The 13,430-nt window shown below is 39.1% G+C and overlaps 2 long non-coding RNA genes across 3 annotated transcripts; both read right to left on the bottom strand.

Annotated features, from left to right (window-relative positions):
* Positions 1-4,936: 4,936 nt before the first annotated feature.
* On the bottom strand, positions 4,937-6,464 carry LOC117594409. The gene is made up of 2 exons (XR_004575712.1): positions 6,384-6,464; positions 4,937-6,228 (listed from the first exon to the last, which is right to left on the bottom strand). It is a non-coding gene; the product is annotated as an uncharacterized LOC117594409 (long non-coding RNA).
* Positions 6,465-6,656: 192 nt separating this feature from the next.
* On the bottom strand, positions 6,657-9,934 carry LOC114828796. Of its 2 annotated transcripts, none has more exons than XR_003777184.2 (3): positions 9,872-9,934; positions 7,703-7,842; positions 6,657-7,593 (listed from the first exon to the last, which is right to left on the bottom strand). It is a non-coding gene; the product is annotated as an uncharacterized LOC114828796 (long non-coding RNA). The 2 variants fall into 2 exon arrangements; XR_004575711.1 differs by having other exon boundaries at positions 6,657-7,018; positions 7,120-7,842.
* Positions 9,935-13,430: the final 3,496 nt, after the last annotated feature.

A 13,430-nucleotide genomic window follows, 5' to 3' on the forward strand; every position in this document is an offset into this window, starting at 1 on the left:
TAACATGAGATAGGGTGCAGGTCAGGCCGCAGGCTGTTAGCCAGCCTGCTAGCATAGTGGAGTCTGTCAATAGCATTGCCAGAGTAGTTAGTACAGCTTTACCTATTGCCACTGTAACTCATTCCAGGCTGAGAAAAGTTAAACAAGGTAATGCTAACAAAAACAACCTTATTAAGATAAAGCCTTCCACCGCCTCGGTCACAAATAAAAATAAAAATGACTATCACCTCGCATCTCAAAATGGGACTCTTAAATGTTAGATCCCTTGCTCCAAAGGCAGTTGCCGTAAATGAATTAATCTCTGATCATAAACTAGATGCTATTGGTTTATGTGAAACGTGGCTAAAGCCTAATTAATTCACTGCCTTAAATGAGGCCTCTCCTCCTGGTTATACTAGTGATCATATCCCTCGTGCATCCCGAAAAGGAGGGGGTGTCGCTAATATTTATGACAGTAAATATACATTTACTCTCAAACATATCACTGAGTTTCATTCTTTAGAAGTTTTACTAATGAAAGTTAACCAGGCCGATAAATCGTTTTACATAGCTACTATTTATACGCCCCCCGGGCCATACAGAATGTTCCTCACTGAGTTTCCAGAATTCTTGTCTAACCTTGTAGTCATGGCAGATAGTATTCTAATTTTTGGCGATTTCAATATTCATATGGAAAAGTCCAATGATCCTCTTCAAAAAGCCTTTGAAGCCATAATTGACTCAATGGGTTTTATCCAACATGTCTCAGGTCCAACCTGTTACGAGAAATAGATATTGTAGATCTAATAATTTCCCCCCAAAATCCTGGATTATCGGATCACTGTCTTATTACATTTACTGTTAAAACAAGAAATCCACTTGCTCCGCAAACAATGAGTTTCAAAAGCCGTACTATAAATTCTCGGACTACAAATAAATTCCTTGATATTCTTACAAGTTCGCTCATTAACGACAGAGTAAATAAATCTGTAAACGATCAAATCGAGGATCGAAACTCAACACTGCGAAATACATTAAACACAGTTGCACCACTAAAAACAAAAGAAATACGCAACAAGAAACTTGCTCCCTGGTACACAGACAATACTAGAGCACTTAATTAAGCAAGCCTCCAGAAAATTGGAGCGAAAGTGGCGCTCCACCAAGTTGGAAGTATTTAGATTAGCCTGGTTAAACAGTACACTACAATACCGAAAATCTCTCACGTCTGCTCGATCAGCTTATTTCTCCAACCTGATTGAGGTGAACAAAAACAATCCAAAATGTCTCTTTGATACAGTTGCAAAGTTAACAAAAAAGCAAAGCTTAGCAATTGAAGTGGGTCTTCACTTTAGTTATAATGAATATTGTTGGGGAAGTTTCTGAAGCCTGATGTATTCTCACTGATTAATGACTTGAGTCCCATTGTTTAGATAGGTAGAGGAATGTGGGGGATCTGGTATTTGCCAAGGGGGTATCATTGACTGGTATCAGCTGATGAAATGGTTACTCTTTATCTCCTCATCTGTCTAACTCATCAGAGCATCTATTGTCTGTTCGGGTTCGGTTGGAACTCTTAGAATTGATGAAGTTACTTATGGCATGAAGGAGAGCTGTCCTTTGTGTGAAGTTTAGGTTATAATGGAACAAAGGGAACGTGTCCTGTTGAGCTGGATTGTGCAGGATCTTACCACACCCCTTTTTTATGTAATAAATACGGATTGTGCATGTTTGGAGGCAGTGACCCCTCGGATGATTATGTATGTAAGCGTTTGACGCGTCTCTCTTATTTGCAAATAATAAATGAACTGTTACTTTGTGCCAAGAGTATTTCGTCTCTGTACTTCCTTCTAAAAGAGTTCTGATCGATAAAATTACCATCACAATTTGGGGTGCTCGTCTGGGATCCTAATCCTGCTCGGTTCGAGTCCTTTTCCAAACAGGTTAACCGTGCACGCCCAGAGAACAATCTCTGGGACTCTAGTATCCCCCAGAAGAGGCTTATCCTTTGACGGGCTGAGAAAGAGTGCCTGACTAGAGCTGGGACTCGTGCCTGATCAGTACAGGTATACCCGACCTCCGTGAAGTTGGCACCCCATAAAAGGAAATAATCTCCAAAACTATGCCATTCGTTTGTGCTGCGTTTGTGCTGATTTGTGCCGTAAAAACTGACGTTTGTGCTGGTTTTGTTTTTGAGATATTGAACATTATTTTTTTGGTTGTGTTGTCACTCTCCACCCCATGTCATTCAAAGCGCTCCAAACCGGTGTCATTCGTTTGTGCTCGGTTTGTGCTGATTTGTGCCGTTAAAACAAACACTCTATCTATTTCCCGTTCACAGATATAACAATTTTAACTCGGGAGCTGTGACGTCATCTCTCCACCCCATTTCGTTCGAATCTCTCCAAACCGGTGTCATTCGTTTGTGCTGCGTTTGTGCTCGATTTGTGCCGTAGAAAGAACCATCATACATTATTCCACTCTTTAGTTTAGACAAAATATTTGCAGTAGTGACGTCACGCAAGCAAGCTGCGCTCTCCATCCATCTCGTCTACAAACCTGTCTGGTTCGTTGTGCTCGCACAGGGCCACAGATGTCATTGTTCTTTTCTTAATTAGATAAGGAAATGTTATATTTTAGATTTGTGCTAGATATTGACATTTGGTATTTATCATAGGCCTAATCGTCAATGCAATATGATATGTAGGCATAGCCTATATAATATAGCCTACTGTCACTATACTCTGTGTGACTTTGCCAATAAAAAATAAAAAAAATAATGTGTAGTGTCATAAGTTTTCTGAATACTTATAACAGTTTAGAGACATCGAAAGTATTTCTGCCCCCTTAAAAAACATTTGTTTACCTAGCACTGCATAGTGGGAAAACAAAACAGGAAAAGGCATCTGGCTGTGAAAAAGGTAAGCATGTGCTCTGAGATAAAATACTAAAAAAAGTACTAAAATCATGTGTGCAGGTCAATACAATTTGGAATATTTGAACATAAGAAATTGACAGACATATCAAAGATGTGAAACTTTAATTTTGGACAATCAGTTAAATTTATCATTACCAAATTATCCTCCATTGGTCACCTTAATAAGAGTAGAACTATGACATTCTTATGCCATGCCAAGTTATTAAGATATGTGCAATGTACTTTTCATGGCAAAAAGCTTGATGTTATGCATAGGAAATGATAAAACGCTAAATACAACTCGCATGGAGAATGCTTTTATAGCCTACTAAATGACAAAATCTGTCGTGAAATACGGTTCAAATTTAATTAGGCCGCTATACAATTAGTTCATTGATCTTGGTCTGTAGAGAGTAATAAATCTGCGCACATAGATTAAAATGCAAATATTTTTAGAATAATTTCTTAATTCGCATGTGAACGCCATCAAAGTTTATCACAGGTTCACGTTAAAGTCTGTAACAATCGCGGTTACCTTAAATTATCCATTTGTCTTTCTAAAGATGCATTGAAACAGCCTAAACTGTTAAAAGCGCTATATAAATGAAGATGACTTGACAAGTGCCAGATGTTCTATTTAATCCTCTGAAGTCATAAATAATTTTATTAAATTAACTTCACATTGTGAACAGACTAAAATGTAACTAATTCACAGAAAGGTTTGGTTGCTACTTAAGAAAGTGTTGTCTTTTTAATGAATTAGTCGATTAAGTTCACAAAAGGATTCTTAGTCAATTTTAAATTGAATGTTTTTTTTCTCCTGAAAATCGACTTAGTTATCCATAACATTGAAATAAAAGATTAACAGAAAACAATGACTTTGAGATGAGATTTTTACTGAAATATAGAAAATTCAACCTGTTCTTTAAAGCCAACAAATGACAGTTTCTCTAGTCATAAAAAAGTAGCAATATCTAAACATGGCCAATATCCATTACGAAAAAGAAGTATACTTCAAAGTTCATTTTATGACGTATACTTAAGCAATGTTCAAGTATATAAGTATACTAATGTCAACTCGTATAGTAGAAAACTTGTAAGTGTACTATTTTAATACCACATGGTATAAATTGGCCCACTTTTGGCACATAAAATGTTTAAGTAAGTGTAACAATAGTAAACTGAGTGCACAACAGTGAACCTATACTAGTAGTTTACTTTTTTATACTTGTAGCAATTTTTTGGTTTATGAAAGTACACTTTGAAGTATGCTCTCAGTAAACTACTAGTTTAACTAGTTTAATGAGAGTCTTTCATAAAAAAAATTGCTACAAGTATTTAAACAGTAAACTATACCCATAAAGTTCACTTGCAGTACAAATGAGTAATGTTATTATAGTTGTGCACTTAATGTTTACTACTGTTACACTTATAATATACTTTAATATAATAAAAGGGGGCCAATTTTGTCCCAAAGCGGTATTAAAATAGTACACGTACAAGTATATTACTAGTACATATTGACTTTAGTATACTTATGTATATTTAAACATACTTTAATATAACGTTTTATATATTACTCAAGTATACTTCATAAAATGAACTAAGTATACACTTTTTTCATAAGGGATAAGATGAATGACAAGATTTTCTGAGGTAAATTTAATTGAAAGACCACAGAACAATTTGACTATTGTATTGCCCACCTGCTTTTATTTCAGCCATCATTTACTTGAGCTGATTTTAAAAAAAAGTGCAGTTTAAGTGAATGACAACTAAGCATGTCCCCCTGTCATTTTGCCCAACCTCTCGATTCCATTAAAGAAATAAAATATATAGTTAATTTGGCCCAACTACTTTATTAAAAACTACATTAATAAAAATAATTCCTGTTTTGATCAGGTGCCTAGGAAACCAGTCTGTGGCCGTGATGACATCATCAAAGTCATCAATGCTGCAAAGGAACAGATTATTAAAGGAACAAACATCGCATTTCCCACAGAAAAGGTGTGGACAGATTTAAGCAAACAACTAAATAACAAAGTTTCACCAAAGAACCTTTATACTATTGTGAAGACAAACAGGCACAATATATGGCAAATCCTTGATCTATGCAAAATCGACACAGACACCCAAGATCAAGGTACAAACTGTGACAGCTCACAAGAAAGCTCAGCAGATTTTCATTCAGCAGACACAAATCAGCAAAGTCAATGCTACGACATTACATTTGAGATCAGTCTCTCTCATCAGAAATGGCTAGAAATCTGGCCTGAAAAAGTTGATTACAATGACAAATCACTAAACACATGTAAGAGAGAATACACCATCCTGAAACGTGGTGCATGGACACACGTCCTGTATGAGGAGATATGGAAAAATATCAAGACCTCATGCACTCTTAGATTCAGGAGGGCAAAAATCTTTCCAAATGTTGCATCTCACTACATAGACATAATTGGGCACTGTACAGAGTGTGACGCACAATTGTCTATAAAAGCAGATAAAATGCCAGTGGATAATGAACCAGTTGTGCTTCAATGCATAATCCGCAATGTTGATGACAGTCTCCATACTGGAAAAGCAAAACGGAAGTTATCAGGGGATCTGAGAACACGTGTCTCTAAAGAACTCTGGGAAGGCCGAAAACCAGCACATGTATGGCGAGCAACTGAGGCTTACAAAATGATGGATGTTGGTGACCCAGAGCCTAGCCACCTGCCAAATCTGGCAACATTAAGAAAAGCCAAACAAGAGATGGGTGACAAAGAGCTTGGAGACAAAGACCCAATCATGTCATTGCATCTACTAAAATACAGTGTACCCCACAATGGAAGCATTCATGACATAGGCCTTGATAGGTTTTTTTGTCATTACTGGACCCCATCTCAGATGCAAGTGTATCAAATGAAATCCAAGTACTCTGGCTCATTTATGAGTTTTGATGCAACAGGTACAGTTGTGAAAAGACTGAGAAGACCCTGTGGCAATTCTGGACATGTCTTCCTGTATCAAGGAGTTTTGTGTTCACAGGGAGATCATATTCCAGTAGTGCAAATGCTATCAGAGAGCCACACCATCAATTCTATTTCCAACTGGCTTACTGAATGGCAACGAGCAGGTGCTGCGGTTCCCAAAGAAGCGGTCTGTGATTTCTCCTTGGCTTTGCTTGGAGCACTGGTTAAGGCCTTCACTCCTTACCCAGACTTGAAAACATACATCAATCAGTGCTTTGGAGTGCTGGCAGGAAAGCCTGAAGAATCAAAGCTGCCACCTTGCTTCATCAGAGTAGATGTTGCACACTGCATCAAGCTCATTAGCCGGTGGGAATGCTTAAGACAAAAAGGAAACAGAGTTAGAGAATTTTATCTACGAGCCATGGCACAACTTTTACAGTCTGATACACTGGAAGATGCAAGGGAGCTCATTCATTCAATTGCAGTTGTTGCCTTCAGTGAATCAGAAGGAAATGATGACAAAGGTTTACCTGTTGTCTCGGAAACATGCAAAGCACAATTGAAGAGACGATTTGCAGAGGGGGTCTTGCCATGTGTCACTGAAGATGACCATTTAAGAGAGGTGACTGGAGTCGAGGAGACACTTCAAACAGATCTGAAAACATGGGTTACAGAAATCTGTGAAGAAAGTAAGATGATTGCAGCACATCATGGTGACAGAGACAATCTTCACTTCCTTCCAGAGCTTGTCCCAAATATAATAAGAATGGCATGCTACCTACCTCTTTGGACAGCTGTGATGGTTCCACACTTCAAAAGTGTACACAACACAGCAAGCTCTGAAAATGTTGAGGCTGAATTTAAAAACATAAAACATGGTCTTTTCAAACATGAAAGTCTCCCCATCCGAATTGACCGTTTTGTCATACGCCACCTTGAGTTTCTTGAGGGAAACATGAGGCTTTCCTCTGCACCGGTGAAGACAGAGCACACTGAGACAAAGAATCAGAAGACAAAAACGGCCCATAGTGAGCAGGACACAGAGGTTAAGCAACAGTCAGTGGAGGAAGACCCTGTTGAAAACTGGAAAGGCCTCGGTGTTCCTCCAAAAAAGCGACTGTCCTACTTGACCCCTTGCTCTGAGTGGTTGCATGCAGACATAAACCTGAAAAGAAAAAAGACAAGAATTAATGTCATGAAAAATGGCAACTACCAGGCTAATAAGCCCATCTTGGTTGACAAAATGCTTGTAAGTGTAAATGATACCTGTGCCTTTGATTCCTTTTGCCAGTGCCTTTGCTCTGCATTCTGCGACAGTGGGTCATTTTGTCATTATCTCAACAGAGAGCAAACTGACATGGTTGATTTAGTAAAGACCATAGTGACAAAAGGAGTTGCAAAAGAGGCTTATGCAAAGAGGGCAAAAATGCTGTTGGATACATTTGAGTGTGTTCACCTAAAATCAGGTGTGAGGCAGGTCAATGCGGATTGCAATGTTGCAGACATTATCGCTTCCACAATGAAAGAAATGCCAAGTGCAACACTTACAGCTGAGTGCTCTTCTCCATACTGCAGCCGACATACGAAATCGTCTAGGACCATCTATCTCCTACCAGTAAATGTAGATATTTTACAAACTGGTGGACTGAAGAGCCTCCAAGCAGCGCTGGAAGATGGTCTACACCTCAACAGGTCCAAATGCTTGAAGCCACTGAAATCACCCCAAGAGTGTCCAGACAGCTGGAAAGTTAAGGATGATCAATCAGTGAAATTCCTCTGTAATGGCTCGGTAACACACAGATGCATAACTGGACAACTGTTGTGTATCGAAACAAGTATGGATACAAACCATCCACTTTCGGAAATCCCGGTCCACATGGAGCTGGACAATCAGCTGTTCACTTTGCGAGGGGTTGTCGCATTCATTTCAGGACCAACAAGACAATCTCTTGGACATTACGTGGCATACTGCAGAAGAAACGGTTCAGCCTGGGAAAAATACGATGATCTGTGTGACTATGTCACAACAGTCTCAGCAAAAACCAAAATACAACCCCATGTCACCTTGTTCACAAAGGACTAAAACTGGTCTCTGCAGAAATTAGTCCATAACCAAGAGAATGGTTTATTTTGATTTTCTATTGTAGTTAATCTACATGATCTCATCTCTATTCACTTTATGCCTGTTTTAACAGTTCCCTGATTTTTTAAACCAAAGTTCTATTTTTCTTTAGTAGCCTAATTGTTCTGTTCTGTTATTGTTCTGTTTGTACTCAGATCTATTCATTTATTCATAATATTTTATCTATTCATAACACTTCTCTTAGATGAAGTCAAAACATTTTGTTGTTCTCTTATTTTATGGTTCTTTAAAAAAAGTTTGTAAATTCTTTTACAGAAATTGCTCTGTTATTTTTTTACATTCATCTTGGCATTTAAAAGAAAACTAGTTTGGGAAATGTTGTCTGTTCAGGTAAGAGAGAGCAAGATAAATAAAAAACTTTAACCAAATTGTTTGCTGGTCTTACAGGAATAGCCTACTTCACTCAAAAATGAATAAAGAAAAATCATAAAGTAGAAATATGCTTCAAAGACAGGTCAAAGTAGGGATGAATTTTTAAAAAGTCTGTCAATGACTTGCTGACATAGCCTACACAAAACCCAGCCATGTATTAGGCATTTCTTGCGGGCCTGATCTTTGAACACGTGGTTGCAGTTAGTTTGCAATGTCCTCCCCGATACTTTGTTTTTCCTTATTTGTATGGTGTTCTTTAAATCTGGTAAAAATAACATTTGTTTCACTCTATCTCCTCTAAAATTATTTTTTCAGCCATTTTGTCAGTGTCTCTGCCTATAGGCGCTTTAGACTTGTCTTGCTAATCCACATGATTATTAGGCTAAACTTTCAAAATACAATTCCATATAAGGTTACATTTCAGCACTTCGTGAAAGGATAGCGACGTTGCCCTGGACGGGAAGGATAACACTGGGAGTTGGAAGGGGTGTGTCGATTCTGTCTAGTTGTTTAAGAATGTTAAGTTCTTAGTTACATTTTGGTGAAACTAAATAATAAGAAATACAGGAGTAATCCTTACAATTCTGAGGCAGTAATATTGGAATGTAAAGAATTACTTTTAAATAGGCCTAACAGTAAGGATAATCTATAATGTATTAACTTGCACAATACTGCTGATATTGTGAAATAGGATTACACTCTAAAATACATTTCCTGTTTTAGTAATTTCAAAGCTGAATTTTATGTATGCTAGGCTACCATTACTCGTTTTCAACATCACATTGTTTTTTAGAAATCAGTAGGCCTAAGATGTTGATTTTGTGCTCAATTATTACTGGTGTTCACTGCTGTTAGCCTACTCTTATTTTTTCCTTTTTATCTTACACATTACAGGGGATTTTTTTTTTTAGGTTAGGCCTAGGCTATATTACTTAACCAAAACCTTTGAATAGTTGTAGCTATATCTTGATTTCCAGAAGAAGAAAAAAACAAACGATTTATGATTTTTAAACAAAACTTTTACCAGCACAAACCAGCACAAAATGAGCAGAAACGAATGACACCGGTTTGGACCGATTTTTAGAGAGTGTATTAATAACTCGATCAAAAAAAATAATGTTCAATATCTCAAAAACAAAACCAGCACAAACCTTTGTTTTTACGGCATAAATCAGCACAAACGAATGATACCTGTTTGGAGCGATTTTAACGACATGGGATGGAGGAGAGTGTCTTAATAACTCGACCAAAAAAATAATGTTCAATACCTCAAAAACAAAACCATTGTTTATAGCCTGCGGCACAAATCAGCACAAACGAATGACACCCATCAGCGCGCAGCTGATCACCATCACTCATAAACCAGCTGCAGCTCATTCAGCTCATCCATACTCACTGTGTTGTCTGCTTCTCCTTTGTCATATCGTTGTTTGGTGCATCGTTCGTGTGTGTGTGTGTGTGTTCAGTTATCCTGTTTAATGTTGAGTCGAGTGTGTAGCCTACCTGTTTACGCTCCTGATCGTCTGTGTCTTCACTTCTGCTGGATTATTCACCTCATCACTCTTCATCATGACTGAGCACTTCATCACCATCACCGACCATCGAAGTCCCTGTGTCGCCATCATCATCATCATCATCATCAGTGTTTGTGGACTTATTGTGTGTTATCTCTGGACTATATAGCCTACTACATTAAAACTTGAGTCACTTGCATCTTGCTTCCGCCTATTTACCCTGACAGTCTTAATAACTCGATCAAAAAAAAGTTCCTATAGGCTTATCTCAACATACAACATCATAACCAAAGAAATAATGTTCAATATCTCAAAAACAAAACCAGCACAAATGTTTGTTTTTACGGCACAAATCAGCACAAACCGAGCACAAACGAATGACACCTGTTCGGAGCGATTTGAACTACATGGGGTGGAGATGACGTCACAGCTCCCGAATTAAAATTGTTATATCTGCAAAGGGGAAATATATATAGTGTTTATTTTTACGGCACAAATCAGCACAAACGCAGCACAAACGAATGACACCGGTTTGGAGAGATTCAAACGAAATGGGGTGGAGAGATGACGTCACAGCTCCCGAATTAAAATTGTTATATCTGTGAACGGGAAATAGATAGAGTGTTTGTTTTAACGGCACAAATCAGCACAAACCGAGCACAAATGAATGACACCGGTTTGGAGCGCTTTGAATGACATGGGGTGGAGAGTGACATAACACAACCAAAAAAATAATGTTCAATATCTCAAAAACAAAACCAGCACAAACGTCAGTTTTTACGGCACAAATCAGCACAAACGCAGCACAAACGAATGGCATAGTTTTGGAGATTATTTCCTTTTATGGGGTGCCAACTTCACGGAGGTGTATACCCGGGCTTAAATTTCGACCTCAGGAAGTACGTGCACATTACAGTCAGCGCTTAAGGAAAAACTGTTAACAGTACGGTGGTTGGACCACTGTGTTAAACACTAGTGTAAGGTATATCTCGCGAAAGGGCTGACAAGCTTATCAACGCATTCTAGGCACGTTGATCGAGGTACCAGGGTGACTGGTGGAGGTTCGACCTCACCATTGTGTTTGCTCTAGATCCGGCGTTTTCGCCACGCTTGGGGTTTGCTGGGTTTAATTATGGGTAGGTGCGACAATAAATCTTTGCCGGTCTCTCGTGTTGACGCTGGACCGGCAAGGATTATCTCTGAAGTTTATGGTGTTTGGACATGTGAACAAATGTTTCTTTGAGTGTTATTAGGTTTTCCGGCGACTGGCGTTTTCGTTCGGTGATGGATGCGCGGCCTGCCGGGCTGATTGGAGGTAGATGGACGTGGTAACGTATGGAAGTTGCAGGAGGCATGATGTGAAGTTGTTTGGAAGGCGTAGGCTACGGTGTGTAGACAGTGTGGAGTGATGGAAGCTTTGGGAAAGTTTGTGTGGAGTATATTGATCTGTGTTGTATTTAAAAAAAATGTGCTCAGGTAGATGGATCGTCCCCTCTGACCGCCCTCACCCTCCCGCAGAGTTTCCGCCGTTCACTGGGACTCCTTGCGTCGTCCCATCACGCTCGGGACACTGCATTGTTGGAGTCGGACAGTCGACGTAGCCAAGCTCTGTGGACCTTTTCGTTGTGAACGTGGAAATGCTGTGGGCCGCCTGGAGGCCGTTTCTGCTCCGCTTTGGAAGTGTTGAGCATGTCTACGCGTTTCAAGAAAAGTTCTAGAACTGGGGTGTTTGCGGCTGAGACCAAAGAAGACTACAGACCCGGGTTGAGGAAGAGACTGTGCTAACCGCTATGTTTAAAGTTATGAAGCTACCACTAGACATTCGACTGGACATTGGATTTGGGAAGATGCCTGTGCGAATCAAGACAATGGCTGTACAGACGTATTGTTCCCGCAAGAATAGAGAACAGTTATGGCTTCTCTTTGGCCTCGCCATGAGCAATCCAACGGGAACACGCAGGAACGCTGAACCGCCTGAGGGAGGGGTGTGGACGGTCAGACAGGAGACGGACCAGAGGGGGCATCGACCGGAGAGATCATTCCTTAATACAGTGTTCATATGCTTTAGTAAACTATCTGGTTTGTTTTTGTATGTCAGATTTGATGAATTTGAGAAAGTATGGTAACTAAAAGTTATTTTTGGTGTATTTTAGTTATAGCGACTGTAGTTAGAAACATGTCGTTTTTGTTCCGTGTCCTGACACCCATTCCGGTGCAGCTAACCTATTGTGTTGTGATTTCGTGCAGGATGTTAAGCAGTTGGACTGCTTGAAAATCTGCAATTTAGGTTGGATTTAAATATGCAGTTGAGATTGGATCTCATACTTTCAGTGCCTGTAGAAGGGAGTAGGGATTGCTCCTGTAAATTGCCGCAATTGTTGGTCAGTTTAAGTTCCGTGTCCTGACACCCATTCCCGTGCAGCTAACCTATTGCGTTGCGATTAGTGCTGGATTATAAGCATGATGGAGTATAGCATGCTCCTGTATATAATGGTTTTGGATGTTGAATTGGGAATATGTCTGATTGTGGTCGACCTAGTGTGAATATGTTTGGTTGTGGTCGGCCTAGTAAATGCACTTGTCCATTTTGGTATTCCCTGTGCACAAGGGATCCGATTGGCTGCATTGAGTATTCCTTGATAGAATATTTGATCTCGATTACCGAGGTTGGTGTTAACTTGGAAGTTTTGTAATCGCAATGTTTTGTCTTGTTTGGTGTACATTTGGGTGAACACTTATTATGGTATGGTTATTATGCGAGGCCTACTTTTTCGCGTTTTGCTTTTGTGTGGTATCTGAACTTTGCCTTCTGGTGTTGTGCTAGTGTTGTGCACGCGTGGGTGTTCGCCTGCTACCTTAGGATTGTATACAACAATATTGTCCTAAATTTAATTAGAGGGATAGCTTGGAAATTGGTATAATGATGCTTCTCTGATTTGGTAAACTATGGTCTCATGGTTTCGTAATTAGAGGTTAAAATAGTGCAAAAGAGGGTAAAATGACCATGGCCTGTTTATTCCCCGAATAAATAGACGTCCTATTTCAAATTTTCAATTGGGTTTGGTCAATTAATGATTTACTTTCACTTCGTTTGTATTTACCAACGATAACTGGGATAATACTTGTGTTTTTAAAACCAACGCCTGATACTCGTTCATGGAATTTAAATTCTGAAATGGTACATTGACTACTGAACAAATAGGGTATTGATGTAACAGTGTTTAAGGCCTACGTTGAGTTTCCTTTGGATTACTTATTGTACCTTAAGTTTAGTGACGTCATACATCCGTTTTCTGTCTGGATTGCCATTCTTAAGAGTTTCTTAATTTCCACCCTAATGTTGAGTTGTTGTATAGATAATGATAAGCACATTTTTACAAACTGCGAAAATATTACATGGTTTGGACACTAAATCTAAAATCTCCAGTTAACAACGGATGTCGGCTAAATTGATAGGATAGTCTGAGGACCATAAACAAACATTTGGCCTTTTTAATGGCTTACCATAAATGGGTGGAGCTCAGAGTAGCAACCTTTCCCATTACATC

Source organism: Esox lucius, chromosome 4, assembly GCF_011004845.1.
Source record: "Esox lucius isolate fEsoLuc1 chromosome 4, fEsoLuc1.pri, whole genome shotgun sequence".
Lineage (NCBI taxonomy): Eukaryota > Metazoa > Chordata > Actinopteri > Esociformes > Esocidae > Esox > Esox lucius.